Consider the following 5,470-nt stretch of genomic DNA (forward strand, 5'->3'; position numbering starts at 1 on the left):
GGGCAGCGTCCGACGGCGGACGGGGCACGTAGCCACCCAAAGACAGGGAACACACAATGAGCGCGTTGTTGTTATGTGTTTATTCTCTTTCTACAAAGCCCCCTCCTAATAACACTTCGCGCCCGAAGGGAGGGTCGTGCGAGGAGAAGCAGGTTTCCCTGAGCCACACGTCCCTGCTCAGCGTGCTGCTCTGCTTCTGTCGCTAGCCCTGCAAATACTTGATGAGCGTCCTACGCTAAACTCCTCTAGTTTACTGGAGTTTTGCATCGCTGAAAGAGCGTCGGTTTTGACATGCTTAGGTTAAACAAGGTACCTAAAAGCAGTCCATTTTTCAAATGGAACATCAAACCTTTCCCAAGTGATAAAAGTGTTTCAGCCCTAGGGCAGTGTTGTCCAGGACTGAAAAAAGTGAAGGCTTCTCTGGCTGCTTTTATAAAATGTTTTCTCTCTCTGTTTTCAGTTTCATATCATATTTCTGTGTTACCCAAGCATTTAATCCCTCTGTTTTTTCTTGCTCTCAATTTACAGTTATTCTTCAGGCACATTACAAAAGATGGGTTTTATTACAGATGAGTGAAACAGCCTGAAATGCCCTCTACATAATCCTGTGGGAAACTCAATTAGGCTCAAATTCTGGGGATCGGCACACAGCTGAGTCCAGAAAGGTGTACTGTTCTCCAGCTCAGGGCGCTCTGGGAGTCATTTCAGGGCCCTTACTACTGAAGTCCTGAGGCTGTAGACATAGCGTGACTCTAGCTGCAATATGGGCCGTCTCTAGGAGGGGGAGGATGGGAAGATCCAGGAAGCAGTTATCCTGTCACCCTGTCCCCTCCTGTATTGGCATACAAAGGTCCCCAAGGAACTGAGCTTTGTGCTGTATGTGAGGACTAAGTACACTGTGTTCCCCCTGGAATCTTGCCTCCTCAATATGCCGCTGGTAGGAAATCCTCCATGGCCTCAGTGCCAGGAGCTAGATTTCCCCTTTTAATCTGATTAGGATCTTTAAAAAGAGTTAACTAGGCTTCACTTAAAATAAATTGACTATTCACACATTTTTTTGAAGCTGATCAAATAAAGGGCTGAATACAGATACAGGTCATTTTTGGAGGCCTATTTAAATCTTGGAGTTGTGGGTGCAGCTCACCAGAGCAATGAATGGGTCCGCCCCTTGAGGTAAGAGAAGGGCCAACAGAATCTTGAATTTTAGTGATTATGGAGGACAGTTATGGAGGTTGGAATCCTCCCTCCATAGAATAAGTAAAGGCATTGGTGTTGGGGGTGCTACCGTACCCCTGGTTTGACGTGGTTTCCATTATATACAGGGTTTACAGTTTATTTCAATGGCTCTCAGCACCCCCATTATACAAATTGTTCCAGCACCCCTGAGTAGAGGGTAAGGTAATTGGTAAGTACAGGCAAAGCAACAGCTCTGCTCCACTAATTTACCTCAAATCTGATTTGGAAAGGTCACTGGGGTAAGAACATAATGGCCATACTGGGTCAGACAAATGGTCCATCTAGCCCAGTGTCCTGTCCTCCAAACTTGGCCAGTGCCAAGTGCTTCAGAGGGAATGAACACAACAAGATAATTCTCAAGTGATCCATCCCCTGTCGTCCACTCTCAGCTTCTGGCAGTCAGAGGCTAGGGACGCCCAGAGTATAGGATGGCATCCTTGACCATCTTGGCTAATAGCCTGTGATGGACCTATCCTCCATGAATTTATCTAATTCATTTTTGAACCCAGTTATAGTTTTTGCATTCACAACATCCTCTGGCAACAAATTCCACAGGTTGACTGTGCGTTGTGTGAGAGAGTATTTTATTTTCCATATCCACTCAGTATTTGTTCCCTGCGGTGAACTGCCAACTAGGTTGCCAGTTAGTGGTAGTTTTCCATTATGTGTTTACAGGCTGAGGGCCTCAGTTTGCATATAAATTTCCTGGGACAAATAAATGGTCAATCCATTCGCCCTTTGTCAGATTATAAAAATGTAGCATGTTGTTGAAGGTGGCTCCCTGTTAGATTACCTGTCTCTCAAACTCTCCCGCTTGTCATCTGTTTTCTCTGTTGTTTTCCCTTTTATTTTATTTTTGTATAGCTCTCTGCACAGTGGGGTTCTGATTCTAAGTGGGGGCTTTGAGTGTTACTGTTATCACTATTATTTATTATTAGTAATATAATCCCATTACAATCTACTGTAACTATAATCACAAAACTCGAGAGAATGATAAGCTATAATTTGATTATACATTATTTTATGATAACCTTCAAATCCATAGCAGATATATTTGAAAATAAGCAGAAATAATATTTATAATAAAGCAAATACATTCATATACAGTGAAAGCTGTGTTATTGGGCCCTGTACCAACCAGCAAGCTCTATAACCCAGGATTTCTAATCTTCATAGAAAGTCTGATCTATAGTCCGGTTGGTGTGGGGCCAGCAGGCTCCCTACTGGCTTCGTGTGACTACCTGGAAGCAGCAATATGTCCCTGCTGCTCTTAAGTGGAGGCGCGGCTAGGTAGCTCTGCGCACTGCCTCCACCCTCAGGCACCGCCCCCAGAGCTCCCATTGGCTGTAGTTCCCAGAGCCAGTGCTTGGGGCAGGGTGGGGGCAGCGCGCAGACCAGCCTAGCCGTGCCTCCACCTAGGAGCAGCAGGGACAGGTCACCACTTGCAGGGAGCCGCCCGAGGTGAGCGCCGCTTGAATCCAGTACCCCAAAAACCTTCCTGCATTCCAACTCCCTGCCCTGAGCCCACTCCCACACCCAAACTCCCTCTCTCTTAGTTAATCAGAATTTTTCACTTACTGGCACCCCCCCATTCCCCAAACATGCCAGATAAAAAAGCTTTTACTGTACATGAGACTATACAAACCAACCAAGTGTCAGATGTCTTTAATTCTAGATAATCTAAGGTAGAGGAGGCCTGGGATTACTTTTAATCAAAGCTGCAGAAGATATCGGAAGCCTGCATCCCAAGAAAGGGGAAAAATATCATAGGCACGAGCTGTAGACCAAGGTGGATGAGCAAGCATCTCAGAGAGGTGATTAAGAAAAAGCAGAAAGCATACAGGGAGTGGAAGATGGGAGGGATCAGCAAGGAAAGCTACCTTATTGAGGTTAGAACATGTAGGGATAAAGTGAGACAGGCTAAAAGTCAAGTAAAGTTGGACCTTGCAAAGGGAATTAAAACCAATAGTAAAAGGTTCTATAGCCATATAAATAAGAAGAAAACAAAGAAAGAAGAAGTGGGACCGCTAAACACTGAGGATGGAGTGGAGATTAAGGATAATCTAGGCATGGCCCAATATCTAAACAAATACTTTGCCTCAGTCTTTAATAAGGCTAAAGAGGATCTTAGGGATAATGGTAGCATGACGAATGGGAATGAGGATATGGAGGTAGATATTACCATATCTGAGGTAGAAGTGAAACTGAAACAGCTTAATAGGACTAAATCGGGGGGCCCAGATAATCTTCATCTAAGAATATTAAAGGAATTGGCACCCGAAATTGCAAACCCATTAGCATGAATTTTTAATGAATCTGTAAACTCAGGAGTTGTACCATGATTGGAAAATCACTAACATAGTTCCTATTTTTAAGAAAGGGAAAAAAAGTGATCTGGGTAACTACAGGTCTGTTAGTTTGACATCTGTAGTATGCAAGGTCTTGGAAAAAATTCTGAAGGAGAAAGTAGTTAAGGGCATTGAAGTCAATGGTAAATGGGACAAAATACAACATGGTTTTACAAAAGGTAGATCGTGCCAAACCAACCTGATTTCCTTCTTTAAGAAAGTAACAGATTTTTTAGACAAAGTAAACGCAGTGGATCTAATTTACCTAGCTAGATTTCAGTAAGGCGTTTGATACCGTGCCACATGGGGAATTATTAGTTAAATTGGAAAAGATGGGGATCAGTATAAACATTGAAAGGTGGATAAGGAATTGGTTAAAGGGGAGACTACAATGGATCCTACTAAAAGGTGAACTGTCAGGCTGGCGGGAGATTACCAGTGGAGTTCCTCAAGGATCAGTTTTGGGACCAATCTTATTTAATCTTGTTATTACTGACCTTGGCACAAAAAGTGGGAGTGTGCTAATAAAGTTTGTGGATATTACAAAGCTGGGAGGTATTGCCAATTTAGAGAAGGACCAGGATATCATACAGGAAGATCTGGATGACTTTGTAAACTGGAGTAATAGTAATAGGATGAAATTTAATAGTGAGAAGTGTAACATTATGCATTTAGGGATTAATAACAAGAATTTTAATTATAAGCTGGGGACGCATCAATTAGAAGTAACGGAGGAGGAGAAGGACCTTGGAGTATTGGTTGATCATAGGATGACTATGAGCTGCCAATGTGATATGGCTGTGAAAAAAGCTAATGAGATTTTGGGATGCATCAGGAGAGGTATTTCCAGTAGGGATAAGGAGGTTTTAATACTGTTATACAAGGCACTGGTGAGACCTCACCTTGAATACTGTGTACCAATATGGACACAAGAACAAATGGATATAAACTGGCCACCAGGAAGTTTAGACTTGAAATTAGATGAAGGTTTCAAATCATCAGGAGTGAAGTTTTGGAATAGCCTTCCAAGGGAAGCATTGGGGGCAAAAGATCTATCTGGCGTTAAGATTAAACTCGATAAATTTATGGAGGAGATGGTATGATGGGATAACATGATTTTGGTAATTAATTGATCTTTAAATATTCATGGTAAATAGGCCTAATGGCCTGTGATGGGATGTTAGATGGGGTGGGATCTGAGTTATCCAGGAAAGAATTTTCTGTAGTATCTGGCTGGTGAATCTTGCCCATATGCTCAGGGTTTAGCTGATCATCATATTTGGGGTTGGGAAGGAATTTTCCTCCAGGGCAGATTGGCAGAGGCCCTGGAGGTTTTTCGCCTTCCTCTGTAGCATGGGGCACAGGTCACTTGCAGGAGGATTCTCTGCTCCTTGAAGTCTTTAAACCACGATTTGAGGAGTTTAATAGCTCAGACATAGGTGAGGTTTTTTGCAGGAGTGGATGGGTGAGAATCTGTGTCCTGCGTTGTGCAGGAGGTCAGACTAGATGATCATAATGGTCCCTTCTGACCTTAGTATATACGAATCTATTAACCATAATAATCAATAGACCCATTTGTCTGACAGATGACACTTAGATCCTTTTAAAGTGGATACATGGGTACCTGGATAAAGTAATGAATGTTGTTCTTTCCCAGTTTCCTATTTGTCTGGCATGGTCTCAGAAAGAATTTAAGTAACTAAAGATTCCAATATTCTACCTCATCTATATTCTATGGATTTAGAAGTCCAAGGTTCTCCATAATAAATCTTATCATCAGTACCTCTTCTGAGTTGACACAGTGCAGTGATGTCCAAAACATAACAAACAATCACTGCCAGATCCAAAGCACATGAAAGAGAACTGGAATCTTCATTTCTGATTTC

Source organism: Dermochelys coriacea, chromosome 2 (assembly GCF_009764565.3).
Source record: "Dermochelys coriacea isolate rDerCor1 chromosome 2, rDerCor1.pri.v4, whole genome shotgun sequence".
Taxonomy (NCBI): Eukaryota; Metazoa; Chordata; order Testudines; family Dermochelyidae; genus Dermochelys; species Dermochelys coriacea.